Source organism: Mirounga angustirostris, unplaced genomic scaffold, assembly GCF_029215605.1.
Source record: "Mirounga angustirostris isolate CCGP_5_RB_7025 unplaced genomic scaffold, mMirAng1.0.hap1 SCAF_6, whole genome shotgun sequence".
NCBI classification, from domain to species: Eukaryota; Metazoa; Chordata; class Mammalia; order Carnivora; family Phocidae; genus Mirounga; species Mirounga angustirostris.
The window spans coordinates 24,915,867-24,930,022 of record NW_026991714.1 but is presented as its reverse complement, the minus strand read 5'-3'; the positions used below and the strand labels follow the sequence as shown (position 1 = coordinate 24,930,022).

The following is a 14,156-nucleotide window of genomic DNA, read 5'->3' as shown; positions in this document are numbered from 1 at the left end:
CAGAAATATCACATATGCATCAACAAAAACTAAATGTTTTACATTTTCATTCTTACTGCTATACACACATACACGTGTATACCTGATAAAATTATTACTGAGTTTTTTCAAGACAGAGTGATTTTTAAATATAATAGTTACATTATAATATACAAATTATGGTGATAGTAGATTAAGCCTTACATTGAAGAAAAAATAACTGATCCATTCAGAAGATGCTTTTTTTTTTTTTAAGATTTTATTTATTTATTTGACAGAGAGAGACACAGCGAGAGTGGGAACACAAGCGGGGGAGTGGGAGAGGGAGAAGCAGACTCCCTGCTGAGCCCTGCGGGGCTCAATCCCAGGACCCTGGGATCATGACCTGAGCCAAAGGCAGATGCCAAAGACTCCCTGCTGAGCCCTGCGGGGCTCAATCCCAGGACCCTGGGATCATGACCTGAGACAAAGGCAGATGCTTAATGCCTGAGCCACCCAGGCGCCCCAGAAGATGCTTTTTATTAAATGGTCTGTAATTAAGAAAAATATGAAAGTCTCACAAATTTATGTATCTACTTGACTCAATGATTTTAAGTACTTCCTATTAGGTAAGGCATCTTTAACAACTTGAACCAATCTTAATTTCCATTTTCGTACTTCATACTCTAAAAGTTTAAAATTCCTCCTTTAGAGATATATAAAAGCTTCCATGTTAGTATCCAAATAGCCTTGCTTTCAAAAGAGCCTTCCAGGTACTGTACCATTTAGATACTGAATAAGTGAACTGAAATCACTAAAAGAAACACGCCACCAACTACACTTAAGCCTGAGCAGAGGAATATTCCTGATTTTATAGATTAAGACATCATTTATATCCAAAGACAACATGCTCAGAATCCAAGCATACATACAATTTCTATGTAAGATGTGAAAATGAAAGGTGTAGGAGTGAATTCTGAAAACATGGGGCTTAGATGTGGAGGAAGGTATAGCCATACCTTGGCTTTGGAGAAGATAGGCTCTTAAAGGATTTTGCCTTCTGTTTTTCTTTGGTCTACCAGCAATGAATTATCTTTTCATTGTACTGCCTCAGTAAGTCAAGATGCAAAACTATAAAATATGCTCTAGATATGTTTTGTTAAAAGTAGCTGATTTTATAAATAAACGATACCATTTTATTAGGAAAGTTAATTTTAAAAACATGACTATTAATTCCACTTATATGAGATATCTTAGAGCAGTCAAAGTCAGAGACAGAAAGAATGGTGGGGGCACCTGGCTGGCTCAGTTGGTAGACCGTGTAACTCTTGATCTTGGGGTTTTGAGTTTGAGCCCCCGTTAGGTGTAGAGATTACTTAAAATAAAATAAAATAAAATAAAATAAAATAAAATAAAATAAAATAAAATAAAATAAAATAAAATCTGGGTGGCTCATTCAGTTCAGTGTTCAACTCTTGCTTTCAGCTCAGATTATGATCTCAGGGTCTGGAGAGCGAGCCCTGCAGCTGAGTCAGCTTGAGGTCCCCCCACTCCCTCTGTGCACACTGCTGCTCTCTCTCAAATAGATAAATAAAATCTTAAAAAAATCTCCCTCTGCCTGCCGCTCCCCCTGCTTGTGCCCTGTCTCTCTCTGTCAAATAATCAAATAAATAAAATCTTAAAAAAAAAAGTTAAAAAAAAATAAAAAAGAAAAAAAAGAAAGGAAGGAAGGAAAGGAAGGAGAATGATGAGGGGTGCCTGGATGGCTCAGTCTGTTAAGCGTCTGCCTTCGGCTCAGGTCATGATCTCAGGGTCCTGGGATCCAGTCCTATATTAGGCTCCCTGCTCGGTGAGGAGTCTGCTTCTCCCTCTGCCCCTCTCCCCGCTCGTGTTCTCTCTCTCAAAAATAAAAAAATAAAGATGAATAAAATTTAAAAAAAAAAAAAAAAGAATGGTGGATACCAGGGGCTAGGGGGAAGGAGATAGCTAATGACATGTATAGTTTCACTTTTGCAAGAGAAAGTTGTAGAGATTGGGTGCATAACAGTGTGAATGTATTCAATACTACAGACCTGTACACTTAAAAATGGTTAAGATGGTAAATTTCATGTGATTTTTACCACAATTTATTTATTTATTTATTTATTTATTTTTAAAGATTTTATTTATTTGACAGAGAGAGACACAGCGAGAGAGGGAACACAAGCAGGGGAGTGGGAGAGGGAGAAGCTGGCTTCCCGCTGAGCAGGGAGCCCTATGTGGGGCTCGAACCCAGGACCCTGGGATCATGACCTGACCCGAAGGCAGACGCTTAACGACTGAGCCACCCAGGCACCCCTTTTTACCACAATTTAAAAAGAATAAAATATTTTCTATAAAAAAAGACTAGTTGGGGGGCTGATAATTAAATGCCTACTATGTTTTAACAAAATAGTGATTTTTAATGATACATACTATGAAAAACAGTATTAGGACTATGCTCTGCATTATTTAGGATCAAGAAAAATGGGACATGTAACCAGGATAAGAAAAGTATCCAGAAGAGGGAGTTTGAAATCTTCATCTCTAATAGTTAATGTACAGGTTCTGAAATTGCAGGCATAATAATTCTAGTTTATCCATGCTGGTGGGATTGCAACTAAAATAATGGTACAATTTTTGGGTACCATCTATCAATAGATATATTCTATGAGACTATATAAAGAAGGGTAACCAGAATGGCGAAGGGTTTATCATATGTAGAGCAACTAAATAAACTGTAGTTTTTAACTTGTAAAAGAGAAAACATGTTAGCTACTTTAAGGCTTTAAAAATAAAGGAGCAATAAACATACAGGCCTATCAGCTTCCTGATCAGATTAAGTGTGGGTTCAACATAAACAACTTTGTAATAGCTAGCTAAGATAGTTACTTCCTTAGTCTGTCACAAGGAATACTCCAGAATGGAATTACACAGTAAAAAGTATAGAATCTTTGTTAATAGGAATCTTGGGTTCTGGTTCTAGAACTTCAGGCAAACCACATAATTTCTTTGGGCCTCAGATCCTTCTCTGCTGGAACTGATGGCCTAAATTGCCAGACAGATGTAAAAAGTTATGCCTACAAGTTTATTTAAGTAATCTCTACACCCAACATGGGGTTTGAACTCATAACCCCGGGATCAAGAGTCGCACACTTTTCCAACTGAGCCAGCCAGGAACCCCTATGCCATAAATTTAAATAAAATTATTATTAAAGTTCAAGGAAAAAGTTTTCCTCAATTGCAAATGGTCAGCTATCATTCTGTGTATGACACATCTTAACTCATATCGCTGTACCATTTGTTTTCTTCCCTAATCTAAGCTTCTTGAAGGTAACAATGCTCTTATATCCACATTTCCCCCATTTTTCTTTCTTTTTTTTCAGCCCGCCTGCCTGCCTGCCTTCTTTCCTTCCTTTTTAACCACAGAGCAAGGTAAAAAGTAGACACTCAGATGTTTCTAATTTTTTGCTCTTAGGGCCAAATTTAAGGGCTCTGTTAGAAACCTAATTTTATAAGATACTTGAGAGGATAATATCCAATCTCCTTAAAGTCTTTGAAGGCCTTATCTTTTGCCACTTAATCAAGCAACCCGGAAATTTGTAATTCCTCCAATCAGGTTGTTTCATACCAGTTGGTCATGCTTCTCCTTGGCCTACATTGCTGCTCGCCTCAACTCCCACTCCTATCAGATACAACCTTGCCTACTCTCAACACCTTTAATCCTCTACTGATACTATATAATCTGCTCAATTTGTCTTCCCTACTAAATGTGAACTTCTTGAGGACAGGGGCTGTCTCTCCTTCATTCAGAACACCAAAATCAAGAAATGCATTTGATGAGCAAATGGACTTGGCATCTGCAAAGAGTCAGAGTGGGAAAGCGTATCATGAGAGGATGTATGTGGGAGCCTTCAGCCTATCAGACATTTATTTCCCACTGCCCTTAATGACAAAAGAAAATTTAGTTTCCACCGTATGAAATAACTAGTTATTTTAAATCTAAGAAATTAAAAAGGCAACTATTTAGTACATTTTCTTCTATCCTAGTTTTTAACAAGCAGAACTACCAAAAAAAAAAAAAATGCCATGTAGACTATACTGATATTATAGGAGTAATCAAATTTAAATTTTTCAAAATTAAATTGAGGCCACTCCCTCATTTGAAACACAAAATATTTTACCTTCAGTTATGTCAAAATGGTCAAAATTATCAGAATTCTCTTATGTACATAATAAATGTCATTTATCACAGAAACTATAAAATCCAAGTAAAGCAAAATGTAAATATAGAAGCAAATCTGTCTTAAGGATAACTAGGCCAAAAAAAAAAAAAAAAAGAATGCATCCATCCATAAATTAAGTTAGAGGAAAAAGAAAAAATAATTTAAATAAAGGATCTGCGTTAACAAGGGTCATTCATAATAACTCATTATAATGATTTATAATAATAATTTGGTTCAATTCCTGCCTTCTAAAGATACTTCAAAACAATAGTAGAAATACTATTCCATTCCTTACAGATTTACCTTATTTAGGGTGGAAATCACGCTTACTGAACTTACTCCCATGTAAACTAAAAACAGAAGATATACTGGGATAGAAACACATTTTTGAGTAATATATAAGTCTAAGGGCATGAGAAGTTCTACTTCGAGTTGAAAACAAAGAAACATTCTTACTTCCTCAAAATACCATCACTTAAATGCCTGAGTCTTCAGTGTAAAATGAGCATCGACAACTAGGACAATAACTAGAACGGGGAGGACAACACAAAATTTCACTATAGCATAGAAGGTTAAAAATACAGATTTTTGAACTGGGTTAAATCCTGGCTCTGCCACTTACTAGTTGTATGTCCTTGAGCAAGTTACCTCCCCTCACTGAACTTCAGTTTCCTCACCTGTAAAATAGGAATAACAACACCTATCTCTCAAGATTGTTGTGAGGGCCAGCTACACAGCTAACCAATAAAGAGCAGCTATTATTACCTGTAAGTACTAATTTGTTCCACCCAGAATATCACTGCAGTTATGAATATACACAAGTAACACTTTCAATTATCTGAACATGACGATTAACTTGCTGTTTTAAAGTATGTTATGTCTTAGGGAAAATCCGTGTATAACTTTTGACTCCTACCTCCAAACTTAACCACGTAATAGCCTACTGTTGACCGGAAGCCTTACCAATAACATAGTCGATTAACACATTTTGTATGTCATATGCACTCTTACAATAAAGTAAACTAGAGAAAAGAAAATATTAAGAAAATCCTAAGGATGAGAAAATAGATTTATAGTACTGTGTTGTATTTACTGAACAAATCTGCATAAAAGTGGACCCATGTAATTCAAACTCAGTGTTCAAGGGGTCAACTGGATAGGAACACAAAAACTTCAATTAAGTTTTTTCTTACTTTAAAAACGTACATGATCTGTCTAGATTCTAAATGTACCTTGGTCACAATGAACCAATTTCTGAATGATCACCAGAGGGCTCTGAGATGAGAAGTCCCCACTTTTGCATCAGGTTAAAGTGCAAAAACAAACGGTAAAGCGGGAAGCTAGACAAAGAACATGAAAAGATCTGGTTTGGGCACCAAATGGGGATAATTCAAGCAACTCAGAAGCAATAGGGACTTTTTTCTTCCACTCTCTTAATCAACTTCTTTCTACTAAATACTGAGAAGTCTACACACCCAAAATGCTCTTACAGCAGTGACTGTCTAAGACCAAAACAGTGATACTCCTCAAACATGAGGCACCTCCAACCAACATTCTGAAGAGTCAAGGATCAGTGTTTGAGATGAAAATTATCACACCTTTGAAATGACCTTATCTAATCTTCTCTCTCTTTTTTTTTTTTTAGAGATGGAGACAGGGGCGGGGGGTGGGGGGATCGGGATTGGGAGAATCTTAAGCAGGCTCCATCTCACAACCCTGAGATCATGACCTGAGCAGAAATCAACCAACCAACCCAGTCACCCAGGCACCACCCCCACCCCCCCACCCCCGCCCCGCCTCTTTTCTTAAAAGTAAGCTCTTGGCTCAACACAGGGCTTGAACTCATGACCCTGAGATCAAGAGTTGCATGCTCTACCAACTGAGCCAGCCAGGTGCCCCTAACCCTCTTAACTTTACAGATGAGAAAACTAAAACCACATAATCCAGCTCTACTTTATAACAAGTCTGCACATCAAAATATGGAGATCAATAACAAGCAAACTCGGGGGAGGAAGCAGAACTTCTGAATATAATTAAATTATTGACACCCTAAGCTTTATACTACTTCAAGAGCACAAAACCATTTTCTCAAGGCAAACTGGAGAGCCTTTTAGACAATCTATTACATTATTAAGCTCCATCAACAGACTATACTTCCATTTTTACCCTGAAGAAGTTCTGGTCAATGCAGGGAAGAAGCATAAAAAAAAAAAATCCACCTTGCTAGCTTTCTAGAATTTAACAAGTTCCTCATTAGGCACTTAAAGCACATTTGAAATTTGAATTTTGAGAAACCTAAAATAACGAACATTGCTCTTTTGACTAATCACCTGGGTGGTAAACATCACATTTGGTCAGATGAATGAGATCCTATAGAACAATGTTTTTCAACTGATAGGTCACAACCCACGACTGGATCCTGAAATGAATTTATTGGTGTATAACCTGCATTAAAACAACAAAGCAAATCAAAAATATCAGAGAAAATTGTACCTAAATAACAGTAAGTTCCTGACACTTGTTTCAGGTGTTTGTGTTCTTGTGTGTAGGGACCTCATCAAACAAGTTCGAGACCCACTGCTTTAGAATAAAGTGGATTGCAAAAAGAGATTTCTAAAGTCATTGTTATTTTTACCTTTACAAAAAACAATTTGTTACTGATTCATGGCACCAAAAGAATAACTTCTCTTCCTATTTTAATTTCCTTTTTTTTTTTTTAATTATTAAGCAGGCTCCATGCTGGGCGTGGAACCCAACATAGGGCTTGAACTCATGACTCTAAGATCAAGACCTGAGCTGCGATCAAGAGTCAGAAGCTTAACTGACTGACCCACTCAGGCGCCGCCCCCTGGCTCAGGTCATGATCCCAGGGTCCTAGGGTCGAGTCCCACATTGGGCTCCTTGCTAAGCAGGGAGCCTGCTTCTCCCTCTGCCTGCCGCTCCCCCTGCTTGTGCTCTCTCTGACAAATAAAATCTTTTAAAAAATAAAATAAAGGTTTTATTTATTTATTTACTTACTTAGAGCGCGCTTGTGTGGGGAGGAGCAGGAGGAGAGGGAGAGAGAGAATCTTAAGCAGGCTCCATGCCCAGCACAGGGCCCAAAGAGCACGTCTCGGGGCTGGATCCCACAAACCAGAGTTCATGACCTGAGTTGAAATCAACCGACTAAGCCACCCAGGTGCTTTAAAGTACCTCTACCCCCAATGTGTGATCTTGACCCCAAGATCAAGGGAGTGCATGCTCTACCAACTGAGCCAGTAAGGGACCCCTAATTTCCTATCTTTTTAAAAAACTTGATTTTTCAAGTTTAAGCACTAATAAAATTGACCCAAGTTTGGTGGCTAGTGGTGGGGCAGGAAGTATGGTGATGATGACGACACCAGGTGTATTATATGTCCTAGAACTACTAGACCTTTGACAATCTAATCCAATCTTATCCCAAACTTGTTATCCTAGCAACAAATGTCCCTAGAAGGGAATCCTAAGAACCTCTCATGACCCAGAAGGTGAAATCTGGCACTAAATCTGCCTCTAAAGTCCACTCACCGATTCTGTCATGTCTACCTCCTGGATTACCATGGTTTAAATCTAACCCCTCCTCCACAGAGTAGCCCTTACACTTTATAAGACAGTTTCCACTTTTTTCTTCAGGGCTAAATACTAGGGTTCCTTCAACCCTTCCTCGTGACTTATTTCAAGCATCCTCATGACCTAGTCACTACCCTGCATACCACCTGGGATTTAGTAAAGTTTATCAAGTAGTGCCCCAATCTAATCGTAACAACACAATAAGGTTTACAAAGGTGTATGCGGAGGACAGAGGGAGATCAGGATTACAAATTTCCTCCTCCTGTTCTACTCTGGGTTTGTACTAATGTAATCCAAGATCTCAATTGCCTTTTGGGCTGTTATATCACAGAACGTACTGGATGTTGCAATTCCAATAACCAAAGCCTCCTTTTCCCAAGATGCAAGACCTTTTTGTACTTCATTTCAACATATTATTTAACTTCTCAACTTCCTATTACCTGCAAACTTAATCAACACTGGCCAAGAACAAAGTCCTTTAAGGCATCAGTGGAAATGTTCTTTTAGGCTGACCTAAATCTATTCATCTGCCTTCTCTGGGTATGGCTATTGAGGTCCAAGTCCATCACAGTGAACTAGCATTCTGCCTACATTTCTTCATTTTTCCCACAAGGACCTCATGTGAAGCTCTGTCAAAATCCTTGTTGAAAGAGAAACCCAGGGGGCTCGTGGGTGGCTCAGTCAGTTAAGGGTCCGACTCTTGACTGCCGCACAGGTCATGATTTTAGAGTCATGAGACTGAGTCTCAAGTTGGGCTCTGGGCTGGGGGTGAAGCCTGCTTAAGATTCTCTCTGTGCACCCCCCCAGCCCCGCCCCACTCACTCACTCTCTCTAAAAAAAAAAAAAAAAAGAGATAGGGATGCTGGGTGGCTCAGTAGGTTAAGCGTCTGCCTTCAGCTCAGGTCATGATCCCAGGGTCCTGGGATCAACTCCCATATGGGGCTCCCTGCTCAGCGGGGAGCCTGCTTCTACCTCTGCCTGCCCCTCCCCCTGCTTGTGCTCTCTCGCTCTCTGACAAATAAATAAAATCTTTTTTTTTTTTTTTTTAAGATTTTCTTTATTTTACAGACAGCGAGAGCAGGAAACCAAGCAGGGAGAGTGGGAGAGGGAGAAGCAGGCTTCCCATGGAGCAGGGAGCCCAATGTGGGGCTGGATCCCAGGACCCTGGGATCATGACCTGAGCCAAAGGAAGACGCTTAACTGACTGAGCCACCCAGGGGCCCCAATAAATAAAATCTTTTTAAAAAATGTATAAAAAGAGAGAAACCCAGTATTTTTACAGTATTCTTTTACTCTAATTAAAAAAAAAAAAAGGGTTCATTTAAACCAATGATAGTTAAGCTTCTAAAAAATAAACGTTTTTTGTCTGAACGAAATATTCCCAGGAACCACAAAATAAGACACAGCGAGTAAAAAGTAAAAGCAGCATTGTAAGAGCATAAAGTTGTCCTATAATTTCAAATTTAAAGAATTTTCTCATTACAGATTTTCCCAACTTCTGTTTTCAAGATAGGTTTTCTAAAGATTTCCTGGCCAGATCAATTTGGGTATTATCACCTCCTTAAACAAGTGAAAGCTTTGAAAGTCCTGCATTAAAGAAACCTGCTTAACTTTGATCTTTAATATTTTAAAAACAAAATTTGAATCCAATGCTTGTGATATCCCTGAAAGCCAGCATTAGGAAGACTACTGACCTGAGACTGGCTTTTTGTGAGCCCACGCTGAATTTAAAATTACTACAACAGCAGTTACTACGATGCACCAGATACTTCACCTAAATTCTCATTTAATCCTCACAATCTCACAAGAGGAGCTAATTAATGTGAATTCAATTTTATCTGAAGAATCTAATGCTCAAATAGGCTCAGTAACTTTCCTACCACTGCAAGTTATTAAGTAATAAAGCCAATTTTCCAACTCAAGCCCATCTGAACCAATACCCCACAGGGCACTGTTGTTGCCTGTAACCTCTCAAACCTTCCCTTCCTGATCCTTCACAAATCTGCCTAACTACATAAAGTTCCTGTATCACTACACTACTCCCTTTGTCTCTCTCCATTCTTCTATTCCTCAAAGATTATTCATATGCCAAATTTTCTCAGGACATTAAGAATAGTTCACAGAAGTCAGGATACCTGAACTCAAGACTAACTTCTTACAAGCATTTCATTCATCTTAAGCTTCAAGTTGGCTAAGATTTATTCCTTTGACTGTATCTTGTATCATTCTGTTACAACTAAATGTAAAATTCAAAGCATCACAAGATGCAAGAAAACAGTTAAGTATAATAAAATGAACATTCTAGGAAAGCAGTCCTAGGTTTCTTGGATGGAGTTTCTAATTTCTGCAGAAAAGGGGAGGTAGTGAAGGAGTTTTGAATGATGAGCCAGGCAGGTGTTTATTAGCTCACTGTCATAATCCCCTACTAAATCTTGTATCAACTTGCTAATGTTTCAGTCCAGATGAATAAATAATAGGACACTTATTCCTAAAAAATATTCAGTTCCACCATATCTCTCCATATAGGAAAATATTTTGTCTAAAGGTCACGAACACAAATTTCAGTGAGTAAAAAATATTAAATAAAACGGGCTAGATTTTTCCCAACATGTAAGTTGAGTGTAAAACCTATACATTTAGGGACAGAGAAACCTCAAGCAGGTCAGACTGAAGGGGCCTCAGAAGCGCACACTACCCTGTAGAGTCCTGTCTGCAGCAGAGTGTCTCGGGAACCTCAGTGGACTCTTTCAGTAGTCTTAACTCAACCACCTGCCACAAATCTGCAGGCTGTCAGGTTTAGTGACTCATTACAATGAAGGCAATGGCACATCAAGTGTGGAGTACCTCACCATACAGAGGAAAACAAAAGCGTTTGGGGAAAGGTAGATTTTAGGGGAAATTTAAATAAAGCAGTATCTTGATAGGCTCAAAGCACAGGGACAATGTGTTTAATGGGGTTAACATCAGGTCTGACCACAACTGGGTCCTACTTCTTGGCAGAGAAGTTAAGCTGGATGTGGAATTGGGTCCAGCAGCTCCTCATCTGAAGCTCTTAAGTTGTAAAAGGAGTTCTCCCAAGTCAAAAGGACCTAGCTCTGACAGAAGTGTGGGGTTTCATTCTTACTAATTTCAAACAGCAAAGTTTCTGATAGTCTCTGCTTTTAGAGAATAATTTCTTAGTAGGAAAGCAGTAGTCACTTGAAAGAGGATTGATCTAAGTCTTACAGCTGCAGCTTATCTGTGGAAGACAGCCAGCCATGTTTGCTATTCCAGCCCAATGAATGGCAGAGTGGATTTTTTATTTCTAAGTGGAGCTAATGTTTACTTTCTCAAGTAGTTCATCTTCTGGGTCATTTTAGCTTGACAGATGAAATCTCCTTGAAGATCACCTTGCTTAGCAAGTAACTGGAGAGGGGCACAATTAAAAAAAATAGACATGCACGAAGCAGCACCTGAAAATATGCAACACCCAGTAGAAACATTCTTTGGCAACCTGTGGTCTCTCTGACTAAAGTATTTCAAAGACCTGTAATTATGGCTATTTAGATAGTAGTTATCTAAAAATATGGCAATGCAAGTCTCTAACCATCAGTTCTACTTCTCAGAATCTAGATAGAAATAGGTTTTTTAAAAAACAAAAACAAAAAACAAGGGGATGCCCCAGTTTGACCAAAGTGATCCTGTGCTGACTCCAATGGTTTCTATTGTGCACAACATGGCGGTCTGTTAAGTGCTAGCTCTCATCTCAACAATCCAAAAAGCTTCTTCTTCATAATCTGGAGTAATGAGATCATATTTATTCCTATCTTTGCAGCTGAGAATTTAAAAATGCAAACAAAAGTAGCATTTCATGGCATACTCAATAGCTTCATTATTATTAAGTTCAAGTAGTTGAAGTTTGCAAAGCAACCCATCTGGCTGTGCAAGCTCTAATTCTTACTAACTCCAGAGGAGCACCATTCACAGGACTAGGAGATGGTGTCCTAGAATTACACACTACGGTGGTGACCTTGTTTTGTACTTCTGGGAAAAACAGGCCATATGCACAATAAAACCAATTGCCCTTTCTTTATTCAAAATTACTTTTTCCTTAATTTTATTTCTAGAGTTGAAAGAAACCTAGGAAAACTATAAAATGCTTTGTAAAGGCAAGCTACTATTCTTCTAATGGAGTGCAACATCTCCATCCCTAAGTAGAAACCAGAGCCTACATTGCCTGATCCCTGGATTTCTTTCTCTGCACCATGTTACCTCCCCCCAACCATTAGTTTTATTTAAAACGCTAAAAATTCAACCACTTACCTTAGTTTGTAACTTTTGTCAAGTTAAATCAACTCCAATTTTTAATCTTAATTTTCCTAATTTTATCATACTCAGTTTTACTATGGGTGTTGAACCTTTCCAAATGCCATGTTTTTCCTTTGTCCTTTATTTTTTTAAAGTGAGCTCTACACCCAATGTGGGGCGGGAACGCATGACCCCAAGAGCAAGAGTCACATGCTCTACTGATTGAGCCAGCCAGGTGTCCCCTCTTTTTGTCTTTTAATATGATGTATCAGTAACAGATTTTAAGTTTTGTTCCTGGGACAAATCCTACTTGATCACATTTATTTTTAATACACATTGGATTCAGTTAGCTAATACTCTGGCGTTTCTGCATCTATACTTGTATGTAAAATGAGTCCATTAATTTTCTTGTAGTGTCCTTTAGGTGGTTTTGAAATCTATTCACTTAATTTAGTCAGGGAGTAAATGCCCTTGTATTACAAAATCTATACATACTGAAAGCAATGCCACTTATCTAACGTTCACATTTCTCCCCCCAGGTGTTATACTATTTCACTGCTTTTCCCTCTCCATTCAAGTTATCTTCCTTTAACCCCTTCACATATTCTCCTATTCCTTCCAAAAAAAATTTTCACCCTCCTCCCCCATTTTAAAGTTGGTCCTCCCCATCAAAGTCCTATTATGAACTGTAATCCCTTCCAAAGATGGCAAAATGCGCTACTACCATGAAAAAGAGTAACACCCTGTGGCAATGTGTCTCACGGGGAAGATCACATTGGTTGTGGCTTGGTCACACTTGGATTTGAATTCCCGCTTTACCTCTTCACAGGTCAACTGGGCCAGTTAATTTAGCCAAGCCTCAGCTACCTTACATATGCGACGGGAGTAACATATACCTTGCTTGAAGAGTTGTTTGAAGAATGTGAAATATGTGTAAAGTTTCTGGAAGAAAATTTGGCACAAAAAAAGTTGCTCAGTGATTGTTCTTTTGAGTTTTGATGTGATTTTATTTTTTCTAAAATTGAAGGTTGAAAAAGTACTTCTGTTAAAAGTCCACAATCTCTAATCCACAATTTAGAAATTCAAAAAGTTCTGAAAACCAAATGTTTCAGGTTTACCTGAACAATGAGAGGGCTTTTAGTTGCATTTTTTTAGTGTGAAAATTCAGTTTTATTACAGAGATATTAAGGTGTTTGATTACAGAAGTACTACTGCAGAACTCAATGGTGATAGCCCATTAATGCACAGTATAGGCATCATTACTTGAAAAATTTTTGAAAATAACTGAACTTCCAAAACACACATGGCCCCAATGGTTTCAAACTATACAGGGATTGCAGACCTGTTACTACATTATATGTGGAATCAAATATAGTCAATGCAAATCTAGTAGCAAGCAGAATAGCTAAAACTCATGCAGTTTAAATAGTTTTGCAACTATTTTTACACTTTAATTCCTTTGGCTTCAAAGTCATCACTGGCAAACTGAAGGAACTGGACTTCATCTCTGAAGTTTTTAGTTTTTCAAAAACATACTTTTAGTTAAAAAGTATCTCTGAAAATTATTTTAAATTGAGTTGAACAAAACTGCTATTTAAAACATTTATTTAAAGTAACTTTTTATCAACCAGTATGAACCTATGCTTTCACATCTAAACTTTCAAGGTTAAAGGTTCCCTGCAATCTCAAGTACTAAACAAAAAACAACTAGATATCAAGTTATGTTCTGAAGAAAGGAGCAAACATTGATCTGAATGACTTGGTCATTTTCAATAAGGGAAGAGGGTCTTTGAAGAATACACTAAGCTGAATTTCAAGAAACCTGGTTTCAAGTCTGGACAAGTCAGTAAATCTCTGATTTTTCTTCCTCATATTTTACAAGTAACAGCATTTTCTTTCCTTCCTCACAAGAATCATGAAAGCACTTTGAAAAAAAGTGCCGTATACTACAACATCAATACTTATCAGGCCGAAGGTAAAGTGATTACTATTCAGAAAGGGTGAAGGTAAGCAGGCCTGAGAATTAAGAAATCTAGGTTCTAGGCCCAACCTCTACATCCAGTGTGTGATGCAAGACAC

At 38.1% G+C, this 14,156-nt stretch overlaps 1 protein-coding gene across 2 annotated transcripts in view; it reads right to left on the bottom strand.

The window, feature by feature from the left end:
* The window catches only part of NUCKS1 (nuclear casein kinase and cyclin dependent kinase substrate 1), a 33,407-nt gene that overhangs the window by 16,303 nt on the left and 2,948 nt on the right, over positions 1-14,156 (bottom strand). The gene's annotated exons all lie outside the window — the stretch shown is intronic.